The 15,026-nt window shown below is 49.9% G+C and overlaps 1 protein-coding gene across 3 annotated transcripts in view; it reads right to left on the bottom strand.

Annotated features, from left to right (window-relative positions):
- Nucleotides 1-15,026, bottom strand: part of LOC144145842 (protein spitz-like) — a 177,136-nt gene that overhangs the window by 125,444 nt on the left and 36,666 nt on the right. The window contains exon 1 of one of the 3 annotated variants that reach the window (XM_077677651.1): nt 4,242-4,383. The exons of the other annotated variants lie outside the window; for them this stretch is intronic. The gene's annotated coding sequence lies outside the window, so the exon portion shown is untranslated. Of the gene's footprint in view, nt 1-4,241; nt 4,384-15,026 lie in introns of those variants that run through there. 3 annotated transcript variants of the gene reach the window in all.

Raw genomic sequence — 15,026 nt, 5'->3', positions numbered from 1 at the left:
GAGTACGAATACTCGTGAGGACAAATGAGTTTGAGTACAAGTGAGTACGATTACAAATGAGTATTTGATGAGTGAGTACGAGTGATTTTGTGAACAGACGAACTTTTTGAGTCTGAGTTTGATTGAGTACAGCGTGAATGAAAAAAATTGTGATTGAGTTTGAGTGAGTTCTTTCTGTTTTGCCGACCTATGGCTGCCGGTCGTCGTGCCCTCCCGCCGGGAGCCATTCGCCCGCCAACTATGTCCCGCTAAGTACCCTTAATCTTTGACTGTCTTTTTAATCTTTGTAATAAGTGTAATTGTTTCAAGTTCGTATGTGCTAAATGTCACCAATGTCATCACTAAATTAAACAAGTTAACCTTTAAAACCTCTTCAACGTTTCGACTTCTTCACTGCAATCTTCATGCTACAGTAGCGGCAGTATGTAACCAAAATACTACGTTACACCGGAATCTCTCTCTCCGAGCCCTCCACACAGCATCATCTATCCAGTGTCGCGTGGTACATGGCGGCATGATTGAAGTTGCGCAATTATGCACCGAAGAAACGCATGACGTGGCCCGCAGCGTGTGCACTATTAGCACTATTAGCTACCATTTCCCACGCTCAATCAGTACGGAATATTGCCCCCGCTACGGCAGTGATTGGAGGGTTCGTGCGCAATGGCTACCTCGAAGTATTCCTACGAGGTCGGCGACCTCGATTGATTGATTGTACGGTTTAACGCGCCGACGCGACGCAGGCGATGAGGCGCACCGTAGTGGAGGGCTCCGGATTAATTTTGACCCCATGGGGATCTTGAACGGGCGCTGAAATCTCGAACACACAAGCATTTTTACTTTTCGCCTCCATCAGAAACGCGGCCGCTGCGGCCGGGAATCGAACCCGCGACCTCGTGCTCAGCAGCACAACGCCTTAGCCACTGATCTCGAGCCATGGCACCGCGGCGGGTCAGGTCGGCGACCTGTTATGATTTCATTCCTAACGGGGTTCAGTGTGTTTCGGTCGGCACTCCAACCAAGTTTTCTTCCATAAAAGGAAACAGTGCCGTTTAAGGGCGGGGAAGGTGAAGCTCAGGGATGACGTCACACAAGGCGGCAGGACGACGCCGGAGCGCGCCATCGATAGTACGTCAGCGGGTGCCGCTATCGCAGCAGGATGCGCACCGTGGCCCCGTGACACACAGAAGAGGGCGCCGCCGTGAACGCCTCGCGGACGTCTCATCGGACGCAACCTGCCTGCCTGCGCGTGCGTCGCATGGCTGCCCGCACACATCCTGTCTCGCACGCACGCGACGACGATCGGCGGACACCCGAGCGATCGGGGAGAGGGGCAGCTGCAATAGTGCGAGCGGCAGGAAGGCGCTCGTCGGATTACCTGCGAACGCTAGGTGCGTGCGGCATTGCGTGCGCGAGAACAGCGAAAGCAATCGGGCCCATCCGCCGCCTGGGCACCTCCGGCACTCCGCTCCCAGATTCACGCACGTACGGCGCCTGCCGTATGGCTCGGGACGGAAACGGTGCAGCCGACGACGTCTCACGTATACATACCACTTTGCCTATGCGCTGCCGACTGCCCCGTCCCAGCGAGCGCCGAAAGATTCAAGCACATTTCGTGAAGTCAACAAGAAGCACCAGAGGGATTTCAACCCCGCTTTGATGGATTAAGCGACCCGTTGGTCGATTGTCGTTTATATGTGGACGTGAAACATCCGTGTTATGGAATGGCTGCCAACGAACGGTAAACGTAATAGGGCAAGACAAAGGGCTCCCCGGAGGCATGAAATAGGGATTTAGGGTGCAAGAAAGGACTCGAAAATTTCGCGATAGGAGAAGCTAGAAATGACTCGGAGACACCGTCGCCCTCCAGTGAACACAAATAGGTTTCTGCTGCTGATGATGAACATTGTGTTTTAAAAAAAATCACACCGCCAGCTTATCCTATCGCTATGCAAGGTCGATTACTTGCGCACGCTGGCGCACGCATAAGAGGGAACTGAGCTCGCCCATTATCAAAGTAGCGATGCACCAAGCTTACGGGCTTCGATGTGTGCTTTCACCACAACGGCCACTTTGTCATTACCCCGAACAACATCAAAATTGAAGTGGATCTCGAAGTTTTCGTATTTAATTTTTGACTGACTTTTCTTGTCTGGTTTCTTTCCTGTTCTCTCCTTTTTCCTTCGGGGTCCGACCATACCTGAAGAGGGAAACTGCGTACGGCACTGCACACCACGGATGATTCTCAGACAGGCAGAAGCAAATAGGCCTCTGCCTGTCTGAGCTTCCCTGCCTCATAGAGCCTGAATGAGAATTCCCCGCAGGACACAAGCCACACGGAGGCAAGCCAAAGACCAGAAGAGGTCGTCGACCATAACACAAACGGAGTAGGAGAACCAGGGGATGAAAGGGCTGGGACAGGAAAGCGCCGCCTCGCGTACAGGACACGTCCGTTATTCGGGTGAAACACAGTGCTGCCAGTCAGACGCAGGAGCATCTGTTTGTCGCCTGCCTCCTTGTTGTAGAGGAGGGTCAGTGTGGGCAAACTGTCTTAGCAAATCACTGCGTTAATAAGAAGGTTGTCTTAACATTCTCACCAACCTGAAAAGCGCTAATGGAAACATGAATGCTGAGCTCGCTAATTACAGGTCGTAGCTTCTCGGGAAAACATGTAAACGTGCCCACTCTTCCCAATTTCCGTTGCGACTGGAGATCTAGCTGAGCCGAAAGACGCGTTAATAATGCGTGTATAGCGAGCGCACAGAACTTTTAAAAGTGCCCCCTTTCCCCTTGGCTCCCCGGCGTTTAAAGGCCAACTGCACTCAAATTTCACCTCGGCCAAATTTATTTTTAATGCGTAGTAAGTACCCCCAAATAAGCTGGGACACAAGTGGTAGCCCCGTGAAACGCCTCGTTAATCAGTCAGAAGCGTTTAAAAAAGCTCCGCCGCAGACCACTCTGCACCTGCCGGCGGATCGCGTAAACAGGCATGACGCGCCTCTGACGTTCCAGCCGACGGTGGCTTTTTCCTCTGGCCAGCCACGCAGCGGGAGAACCGGTCGAGCTCTGAGCTCTGCTGCCCCGTGCGCGCGTAGAGCTTGCGCACAGACATTCTCCCGAACTGGTGACCGTCCGGCCGCTCGCTGGACGGCTGCAACGTCACTGCAATGGCCGCGCTCTCCTCGGTTTCAGTTTCAAAATCGCCGATTTTTGCTGGCCGCTTGCGGCGTCCACGTGCGTATTTCAGCTGTTGTATTTGGCATGTTGCTTTCTTTTTAAGCAGACTATACGGAAATAGGGTTTTCAAGAAGTCGAAATTTTGAGTGCAGTTGGCCTTTAACAAATGAACTGACTACAACATTTAACACCGATTAAAGCACTGAAAACTGATCGTAAGGTTAATCAGTAAAATTCACCGGTCAATCCACCCTGTGAAGGATTCTAGCTGCGTGCGTTGGGGGGTGTTAACGCAGTGCTTCCCGGGCGAGAGAGTGTCGGAATTTCGTGTCCGAGGGCAGGTCATAGTCGAACCACAATCTGTCTCACAAGTTTCAGCTAGCGCCGTAATGACGATCCTTCAACTCTTCCAAGTTGGCACGCGGGCGCCGAAGGCCCTTTGTGGCATTCTATGACTCCCGATATCAATCGTCGGTACTCGCTCGTCGCTTATGTGCACGCTCGTCGGACGCATGATCGCCGGACGCACGCTGCGGACTATTTCACTGGCGTCGCCGTTATCGGGTCCCGTTGGCATCGCTTTTTCCTTATGAGTATGCTTCACTGTGCAACCCTTCACGTGGGAAAGCCAGCTTACAAAGACCAGGCGTACACCAATTTTCCATAAAGTCGGCTTCACTTCTACACCTAACTGCACTGCTAAGAAGAAATGTTCCCAAGGGCAATATAAGCAATCTATGTCAAAATATGAAGGCCTTGGGACCCTACCAATGTAAGCTTGGTATTTTCAAGCTGTCCAACATCGATAGCCCTTAAGTCGTCTTTACTTCTAGCATAAATGCATTGTTAGGAAGATATTCTTACGGGGGCAATATGAGCCGCCCTATATCAAAATATGAAGGCCCTGGGTCATAGTCGGGGAAAGCGTGGCCTTTGTAAGCTAGCTTTCCCCCACTGCATTAATCCACACGGACGACATCGAACCCCACATCCCAACCATAGACAGCTTAGCTGTAAAACCACAAAGCCCTAATTTCTACGCTAGCGGAACGTCCGATGCTTACCATTAACTCCACGTGGAAGCGCATGCCATCGCGCCGTGCCAAAGAAGCGGTGGCCCGGAGGAGATCAGCATGGTCGCACTCTTCTGGCACGCACACGGTTTGCGAGCACGGTGTCGAGCAAGTGCCGCAAGTGTACGTGTTCCTATGTGTCCTGTTGATTTGTTTTCATCAGGCGTTTTCGACACGCGCGGAGGGGAAAGTCGACCAAACTGCGCGTGCGCAGAACGTCCTGAACGTTGCACGCTCACTTGTGTTTCCGCTTCACTCAGTCGACACGCAAATGACGCAACTAAAAACTGGACTCGCACTTCTCTTTTAGCCAGACAGCATGGACGACAGAAGGCGAGTCATTCGTCAGCGGTTGGGAAACCAACCACACGCCTAGTCCTTCGTTCACCATGTTTGTAAGTTTACCGCGTTAGTCCCGTACATTAGTTCTGTGCATGCTTCGTACAGTCTTTGTACTTCCCATGGCCACGCTGTGTGCTTTTCTAATTTTCTTCCTGTTTTAATTTATCTCTTTCAATATGTACCTAGGTCATTTCTTTCCCTTTCCCTTTCAATTCCCGCATCCCCGTCCCCATGTGTGGGGTAGCAAACCTGACAGTTCCCTGGTTAACCTCCCTGCCTTTCCTGTTCTGTTCCTTCCTTTTTTTCGTTCAGAAGCACATCTTCAACACTCACAGACTGCTACAGCTTGCGTACACAAGCCACGCGGCGCGTGTAACAAAACTTGGCCAGCAAACAGCACGTTCACCGCAGTTTGAGGACACTTGAATCGATAGGCAAGCCTGATATATAGAGCAGCAGTATACTATGCTGCACACGAACTTCCCCCCACGCCTTCGCGAGCTCGGTTTCTAATGCAAATGAATACGTAGTTTGAACCGGCCGCTGTAGGGCAAGAATGCTTACTTGGAGTCCGTCACACGTTTTCTTTCGTGCAGCCAAGTGGGTCTATGTCAGAAGAGGACGAAACGGTTATACGCAGCTGCCATCACGCCACTCGAACAACGTAACAGTCGCTTATCTGTACTACGGCATGAGACAAAGCCACACCTTCTTTTTTTTTTCTTACTGGCTCCGCGCTACTGCATTAACATCAAGACACTTGACCACCCAAATATAGCTAGCATTTAAACAATAGAGAAAAAATAATAATGAGCAGGTGAGTCAAAGCATGCACACGAGGATGGGCACGTGTTCGGAAGGATTCCTCGGCGTAATCAACTCCGCTTGGCACAACGCAAAAACACCCACACCAAAACAGCGACAAAAGAAACAGCACCACCAAACCGCTAATCAAGTATACAAACAAACAAAAATATCAGTACGAAATTACTTCACGTGACGCCCCAAAACGTCGCGGAAGTGTCAAACTGTTCGTCGCCCACTCGTAAAAATAACGGTCGGCATCGGTGAGACAAAGAAAACTTCGCTTTAAAATCCAAACTGCTCCGACCGTGTCGTATAATGGCACAGTCGGATAGAAGTCGGCTTCATAATGCGCGAGATCCAGATTCGATTCCGGCCACGGGAAGCGTTTTTTTTTTTTTCTTATGACGCTTGGTGTGCTTTCCCAATCAGCTTCATAGTTTCCTGAAACCACTGAGTAAAGTTGGCTTTCCTGCAGTGCGTTATGTAGCGATATCGAACGCCATCAGAGAGGCACAGAGAGCTTCGATTCAAAACAAATATTTAATTAAAAAAAACGAGGATAAAACCCACACCAGCAAAGCTGTCGCAGGTTTAAACCAATTCGAAACAAACAAAATGGGCACTAGGCCAAATGTAGCTTCGGGGGAAAAGCCAGAATAGCAAAAACCGAACTCGTACAGCGGTACGTCGACGAATCATTGACGGTACGTTGCACCTCGCATTGGCACGTTGACGTAACCCAGCTAGCCTATCATGAGAACTGTTTTCATACACAACTCGAGGAACGTGTTTACGGCCGGCGGCACTCTTTACCGCGAGCCTCACTCATGCCGTCCGTCGGTAGATGTAAAACCACTCAAGTGAGGACACTGATGATGTTACTGTCTGAAGTGGCGTAATCAAGGCTATCACTTGCGGTTACACGACAGACCGACAAGGTGGGAAATGTTTAAACTTTCGCAAGCCGAGTATACGCATTGAAGGATCGGAACCAACGTTTCTATGTTTTTTTTTTTTTTTTTTCATTTATTTTGCACTGTGTCCGTTAAGAGTGGGCCTAACTGTAAGTGAAAGGCGGACAACAGGCAGCATCATATGCAAAACCATGAAAAATAATGAGGCTAGGCACAACAGCGCGCCACTACCACAATAGGTGAAACGATGTTGCCAAACACAGACCAACTGAGACAGCCGTTAAAAGCAAGTATGCCTTACACACAATTTCCTCCACGTGCTAATGTTCTCCCTCCAGCCCAGATTTCATTCTCGTTGTCACTCGGCACACGCTCAAACTCCACAATCACGCAAATAAAATAATAAATAAATAAATAAATAACATCCTAAGCGCTAACCAGTTTCTAGATTCCCCCCCAAAATTTTCAGGAACGGTGGTAGTACGCTTGAAATGCAGTCAGTACTATACTGATTCACTTAGTGTGAAACTACAGCGGTCAATATATATATATATATATATATATATATATATATATATATATATATATATATATATATATATATATATATATATATATATATATATATACACAGAAAGAAATGCCGGCAGTCTACAACGCCAAAGAAGGCATAGGGGAATGGTTAGACTATTTTTTAGTTAGTGACGTTACATTTTTTTATTATTATTATTAATTACGTGAGAAAGAAAGAAAGAAAAACACGCGCCCAGAGTGGGGACCGAACCCACGCCTTTCGATTCGGTCCCCACTCTGGGCGCGTGTTTTTCTTTCTTTCTTTCTCACGTAATTAATAATAATAAAAAAAATGTAACGTCACTAACTAAAAAATAGTCTAACCATTCCCCTATGCCTTCTTTGGCGTTGTAGACTGCCGGCATTTCTTTCTGTATTTCCTAACGAGCCCCTCATTTCCAAACCCTATATATATATATATATATATATATATATATATATATATATATATATATATATATATATATATACTGAATCAGAATTGGAAATGACAGGCTCATTGAATAAACACAGAAAGTAAGGCTAGCAGTCGAGAATGCCAAAGAAGGCAAAGGGGAAATAGCACCGGTATTGCGAAGGTCATGGGTTCGAGTCCCGCCCGGGGACAATGTTTTTCTCCACTTTGTTTCTGTCTTTAAAAAGTTTTTAAAATTATATCTGTTTCAAGAAGCATAAATGAAGCATACATGACAAACCATTTCCCCTTTGCCTTCCTTGGCGTTTTTGACTGCTAGCCTTCCTCTCCCACCCCTCCCCTCTATGTTATATATACATACACATATACATACACATACATACATGCATACATACATACATACTACATAGAGTGAGAGATACGCGTGTGCCTAAATCGGTAGATTAGAGTGTCATGAACACAAATACCGTTCCCTTACAGCCGCAGCAGTTGCTTATAGACGAAAAAAAAACGCCGCTGAAAGCGTGCAAAAAAGGTATCGTCGCCACAAACACACTTTCCCACACTACATTCTATCACGTCACGAATCCTGAAGGACACTGGGGCAGGGGCGTGAAGATGTAAAATATATGTACGGGGCAACTTTCGCTGAGAATGCGCCTTTTGAAAAACAATCATCAGCTGTAGCAAACGGTATAGAATATGATAGCTCACCACAGGCGGCAGACTGTTTTAGTTTCTTTGAAATGCGTCTCCTCGCAGTACAAGCGCAGTCAGAAGGGACATACGGGTGAACACATCAGCCTACCGTACCTGGTTACCACTATAGCGCATATATTTATATATAGAATAGCCAGCGCCAAAAGTGAGGGATTATTAGCTCAATCGGTTGCGCTGCCGGAAAGCGGCGTCGGCCAAGGCCAGTTGCGCGCGATACCTCTACCCAGGCGGCAGTGCCTCACCGTACAGTTTCCCTGGGGGCAGCATATACAGATGAGCGGGGCTAGATGCCCGAATTCGTCTTGACGCCACCATATCAGGACGTTAAAGGGGGAAAAAAACATTTCTAATCGGCTTTCAAACTTTGATAGCGACGATGGAGTAAACTCGAGAACAGGGCCCCACTCAGCTCACTTCGGGCGCTTTGTGACGTGCTCTTTCCGTCACTCCGACTCAAAACACCGAAATAAAAACCACAGAGGGAAATTCCAGCTTTAATTTATCGCTCCGTAAACAAGGCGTCGTTGCCCGCTGGAATAAAGCATAGAGAGCTATAAAACGCGTGATCTATTAGTTGAAACAAAGTTATTCAGGCTTTAGTGTTCCTTTGTATTTAAATTTGAAGCCGCTTTGTGCATTTCGCGTAGCCTGCATAGCTTCCTGGACAAGCAACACCTCACGTGGTGCTGTTAAAGTTTGTTCGGGCTGATCGTATATAGAAGGTATACAGAAGGAGTGCTAACTCATAGCAAGTTGGTCCACGCTAGAGCCAACAGCGCACGCGCTGCCGATGTACAAGCCTCATAGATTTATACAGCAAGCCAAAGACGGAGACAGAGGAGGCAGCTAGGTCGGAAGGACACTTTACGTGCGAGGAATTCGGAAGTCTGGGGTCGCCTTTCCCCGACCCACGCTGCGGTACTCTATTTGCAGCAGCCACAGGCGCCAGACGCCTCGTCGCAGACGAAGAAGAAAAACCCCAGACGGAGAAAGACTAAAAAAGAAGACGCCGCCGTCGCCCAACAAGACAGACGGCAAAGTGACAAAAAAGAAAAAAAAAATCAGACGAGATGCCCAACAGCCGCCGCCCTCAGTCGCGCCAAGTCATCACTGCCCACACACGCGGGGTTTCCATGCGGTCTAGCCTGTGCGGCGGGGTGACAGATACCGTGAGAATTTTCGCTTTCCAAAGCCGCTCGCTTGCTCCCCAATGTTTCCCGCAGGCGCAATCAGCCGGGTACCGCTTGTTACCTCATTCGTCCACGCTAAACGTAACGAGTGTTCACCGTGTTCGCTCATCAATTTGTCCCATTTCACACAACACCAGTTTCTTTACGGCACAACGAGCACTCGTTTACCATATTAGCACGCGCCTCCCGCAGCTTCACTGCAGCTTCGCACGAGCACATCGTCCAGAAAGAAACAGCACAGGCTTTGACCACCACGCCACACGCGATACGAGCGTCACTCAGCTGCTCTGATTCTATAGATTGCTCAATTTGTGGTACCTCACCAATAACGCCGGTCCTGTCAGTGTGGACCTTCATCCACGCACCTGGACGAAGCACCTTAGGGGCTCGGGCTGCCGGGACGTTTCATGTAGTCACGGTACTAAAACACCGGGACACTCGTTTTCCAACTCCTCGGGCTAGAACGTTTCATCTCCATGGGCGAAAACGCGTACTAAAAGAACACACCGGGACACTCTTTTTCCAACGCCTCGCGCTAGAACACTTAAGACACGAAACTTTTACAGCAAAGCTGTATACCTCTACCCCCGAACGGTTTGATCTTCGTAGGAAAAAACCCCAAGTCCTAAGACGCCGAGTGCTCAGCATCGAAACCGCATTATACACTCATCATAACTTTGAAACAACATCATACACACACTTATACACTGCATGCTTCGCCCCTTCCCAGGTTCCCCGTTAGTGAAGATGGCCCGTTTTTTTTTTTTTTTTTTTTTTAACTACTGGTCACAAAGGAGGTTTACAGCCACGAAAGATCGCTGTTACAAACAAACCAGGCTCCTGTCGCTCGGAACACAGCTTTGCACGCCGTTTACCCACCTGACGCGAAGCCTGGCGGCAGCGGCGTGCAACCGTCGTATTTGACGAAGAATTCGCGCAGACCATCTCCTAACACCTGCCAAACCTGCCAAACATCAACTACCACCCATCCCGCGGCGACCATCGTTAGCGTGATCTACAGAATAACGACGCAAAACGAACAGCTGCTAGCGCACAGCTGACATGCAATACAAGTTGTGAGGTAACAGCGCGACGGAGCAGCGAAACAACATCATGGTGCCACCAGAAATCACCTCGGCTGTACAGGTTGGTGAACTTGGTGCAACTAGACTGGAGCTCAGCTACAAAATTCGTTTACGTGACAATAAAAACTGACATCGATGCCACCTGGTGTGATTAACAAGGGTACGAAGAAGGATACCCACACATTTTATTTTTGTTCCCAAGTGGGAACACCGAAAAATGATCGGATTTGTTTTTTAAGTGTACCTTACTTAACTAGCCGAATAAAACTTTGCACCGTTGCAAGCTTCCCATAGCGGCCAACGGTGATGCAATCTGCTTCAGAATCATTGCAAAAGGAGCTACAGCCGCTCGTCGTAAAAATTCCGTTTGTGGTACACACTCATATCCAGGGCAAATCTTACCAATGCGCTTTTGGAGTCTGCGGACATCAGCGGCGACGATTTTTAAAACGCAGTGTGTTCCATCCGACGGCGCTATAGCTCAGTGCTGCATGCACGGCTGGAGTGCCGTGCGACGACATTCGAATATTTAGGACTACGCTAGCAACACGCTGAGCGTCTGTAGTTGCGGTGTAGGCGTTCTGTCACAGCTTCTTGATGCCAAGGACGGTGGTTCGAGAATGGCTCTTGCCTTCATTTTTTTAGCTTTAAATTGAATTATAATTTACATGCCTTAGGTTACTTTTTGGTGTTCTAAATGATTACCTTGTGTTTTTTGGGTCATGTTATGTTATGTTAGGTTAGGTTAGGTTAGGTTAGGTTAGGCTAGCTTAGGTTAGGTTACATCATTTTACGCTAGGTAGACCGATGTAGTGCCAGACGCGGTTTTTTTTTTTTTTTTTTTTTTTTTTTACAAAACGCCGGTGGACTTCGATACAGTGGAGCGCTTATAGTACCGTAACACGGCACTCTAGACATTTCCTTTTTTTTTTTTTTAAATTTCACTTGAGGCCTCACTTCTGGCATAAATTCAGCCCACATGTCCTCCTCCATGAAGTCGGCTTCCCCCAACTACGCACCCACTTTCGGGGAAGCATTCTTTACAGGCGGCTTGCAGACGGCGCAAAAGTATGGTCGCCTCCTGTGTTGCCGTACTTTAGGATGAACGACAGTGGGCTGTTGTCATTCGAAGTTGTCGGGTCTAGAATGGAAGTTCACAAAACAACTGCGCTTGCGGGCACAAAAGAAAGACAAAAAGAACCCGTCTGCGGGTACAGACGCACACATAGGCAAACGGTGATGAGAATGTTTTCGTCCCTTCGTTCGCCCCCATCATCATCATAATCTTTCCTCGCTTTTTTTTTTTTCATGGATTTTGCGGACGGCTTTGAAATCGCGCCTTGTTTTACGTTTATTGGATTTCTTGGCTGGCTCGCTTTTGTTCTCTCGTCATGTAAGCAAATGCCTTCTCTTACACGAACGTTGAAGCAAGCTTGTGTTCTGTAACAACTGTACGACCGCTAAGATTTGATGGAAAGGCTAGCCCTTCAAAATGCGTAGAAATCCATACACAAAATCCTTAACTTGTTTTTCTTTCGGTTTTTAAAAACAAGTTAGGAAGGCTACAGAGCAATAACACAAAATTTCATTGCAAGCGACGACTTCTCGTCGGTTCGGGCGATGCTTGAGCTTGTAAAAGTTTACATCTCTATGAAAATGCATGAGAGACTATGAGAGATGTCCTTCCAGTTAAATTTTTTTCCTCCTGTACTGGGTGTTCAATGCTCAGATAGCAAAACGCAGAGAACTGACGCAGATTAACTTTCAGTCTACTCCGATGATGCTATACAGCCCGGACACAGATATCGGCGCCGTGTTAGCCGAAACCAATGAAATCCCCCCATCCCCCGTCCCCAGCACCATTTTACCGTATTTTGTTGCACCATGTGAATACGATCTGGTACCACAAGAAATGTATCACGCGATTTCAGTCTACTAAGTGAACAAAACTTGGTACCAAACTAAATTACATCCGAGCTAATCTTGCGATTAACAGGACTGATAAGTCGAGCCTGATTGTCCATAACGTAATAAAAGCGGCCAATTTTAGCCGCACTGGTGGTGCTAACAGTGTTCAGGCATTCGACAGAACTGCAAAGCTGCTGGAAGAATAAAAGGACTAGCACGCCAAAGCAGCGAAGAAAGCGGCGCCTCCACCACAGGGAGACAGCACGGGCGTGCGGATTTTATTTGGCGTGTTTAGCCGGCAGAAGTACGTTAAGTGGCCCCCCCTCTTCCATCCTCCCTGCAGACGACAGCGAACGCGTGCCTGGCGAAGTGACTGCGGTCCGCAAACCGGATCCCGTCCCGCCTGCACGGAAGCCAAGAGAAACCCGACACCAGCCACGCGTACGAGGTGCGCACACGATGGTCGTCTGCATTCGAACGAATCCTCTCCCGACCAGCGGCAGCAGCGAGGCCGAAAAAAGAAAGCAGCGCCCTCGCCAGAGGACTACTACTGCGGAAACAGAGACGACAAACTGATGGCGACCGAAGAGGCGGCAATCAACCGCAAAAAGTGGACGACAAACGCACCGAGAGAGGGTGAGGGTGGCCAGCGAAAGTGGAGGAGAGAAAGAGAAAACGACAAGGTGAGGCACGAAGAATCGACACAAACAGAGGGACGCGCCATCATCCGGTCTGCGAAGCGGTGGAGAGACACTTTATAGACTCCGTGCTGGCCCCACCCCCGCGCGCTTCATCGCGTGCACGTGCTCGCTCAGACGACGCATCCGCGCGCACACAAAGACCCGATATATACCTCCGCGGACGCTCGCAAATCACCCGGTGCGGACTCTCTCGGGCCACGGCGGAGGGGGCCTCAAAACAGACGGCACGCGCACACCGAGCATCGAAACGCACACGGAGAGGGGGAGCATTTCCGAAGTGTGTTCAACGAGAACCAAAGACAAGTCCCGTGCCGTAGGCGGCTCCGCCAAGCAATAAAAAGGAGCGCACGCCAGAGGGATCCGAACGCCAGGTGACGGCGGCGAGGTGAGGAGGGGACGCGGGGAAAAGCCTCCCAGAGGCCGCCGAGGTGGCTCCAGTTCCTCCCCTGCCGAGGCCTTTTGGTCTTTTTTCGGAAAACGCGAAAGATGGGCAAGAAGAAAAACAGAAGTGGCACCGCGCAAAGACGTCTGGGCCCACTAGCCCGAGACGGCGGCGGCGAGAGGAGAGGTGGGTAACAAAAATGAAACACAAACCCCCTCAAGGGACGGACCCCATCGCGCACCAAAAGCCCAGCAGATGCAAACGCCCTCCCCTCTGCTAACCATACTTTATATCAGAAAGACTTGAGCAAAGCCAGCGACGATGTGCCGTATAGTATTTGCACGCCGGTCGGGCTCCTCTGTTTCTCTTCTTCCGACAACGCCACCGCAGGCCCCCTCCCCCCTTCGCCAGCTTTTTCTTTTTTCCCTCTTCTTCTTTCGCCCCTCTTTATATACCTTCCGCCACACAAGCGAACCCCAGGTTCAGACGCGAAGGGGCACAGACGCGGGGTCTGCGCCCGGCCTTGGCCTCTTCCTCCTCTCTTCTCGGAGGAGCACGGGGCAGCGCGAAAATGGGCGAAAAACGCCTCTTTTCCGAAAAACGGCGAAGGGGAAAGGCGGATATTGAGAAGACGGCGGCCTCTGCGTCGCCCCCCGCTCTCCTCCTCTCGGGCTCTTTATCCGGGCGACCCCGCGCTCGTGCGCCCGAGCTCCGAAACTCCGCGGTGCGCGCCCTGGAAGCCAACGGAGGCCGGAGGAGCGTGCTCCTCTCGCCGACACGTGCGGCAGCTGCAACAGAAGGCGCGCACGCTGGGAGGAACGACGCACCTTCTCTCCGAGACTTGACGTGGTACACAATGTGTCCCCCTCTCACTTGGAAGCGTTCGTTGTGGGTACTCGGCTCTAGAGTCCACCACGGCAGTGAAGGCCAGAGGAGGCTCGCGCGTCACGGTTCGCTCTGGCAACGGCATCAGAGCACCATCCGACCTCACCACTCGACACCAGTGTTTCCTAAAGCTCCCTGCCGTTTGCCACAACTTTCACCCACCAGCAAGGCATCCATCTCCAAACTAAGCGCACGTACACGCGCCAGGTACGACGCCGGTATCGCTACCCACCCATGCACTACAACCCCCCACCGTTTCGTCCCCCCGCTCCCTTTCTTCAGCAGCGGCGCCACTTCGTTCATCTATACCCCTCTTGGCGGCAAAAGCGTGCGCCGGGGCATCCTCGCTTTCGCCGAAGACCACCCCAAAAACGGACCACATGCGCAGGCACAATGGCCGTCCTCTGCGCCGTGATTAATATCACGCACGTTGCACAGCGACAGCCACCTATAGAATCTTTCCTTTCCACACGGGCACAAACTAAACAGTGCACGCGAAACGCGCCTGCAACTGAGGATCGGGAACGGAGCACAAACTCGCCTGCTAACCAGCCACGCATGCATGCATGAGCATGCTGCCCAGGCCTGCAGCTACGAGGCGATCACCATGTTGGACTCTTGAGCACATTCACGTATACCGCGTGTAGTTATCACTTATCACTTATCACTTATCAGTTATCACTTACCACTACTAAAAAAAATACAACAGCAGGCGACCAAGTCGCTTCCATTTGATGACGGAGCCCATGGATGTCCCATCTAGAATACTCCAAGAGACGCCGAGACATTCACTTGGTGCCTAGATGGATCGATTCACCGCAATCAACGCAGTCTGATGGATCCTTGCTTCGTGC

This window comes from Haemaphysalis longicornis, unplaced genomic scaffold (genome assembly GCF_048455015.1).
Source record: "Haemaphysalis longicornis isolate Haplotype H1 unplaced genomic scaffold, Haemaphysalis longicornis Haplotype H1 scaffold_1, whole genome shotgun sequence".
Taxonomy (NCBI): Eukaryota; Metazoa; Arthropoda; class Arachnida; order Ixodida; family Ixodidae; genus Haemaphysalis; species Haemaphysalis longicornis.
Note: the sequence above shows the minus strand (reverse complement) of the source record. Positions and strands in the feature narration are given on the sequence as shown.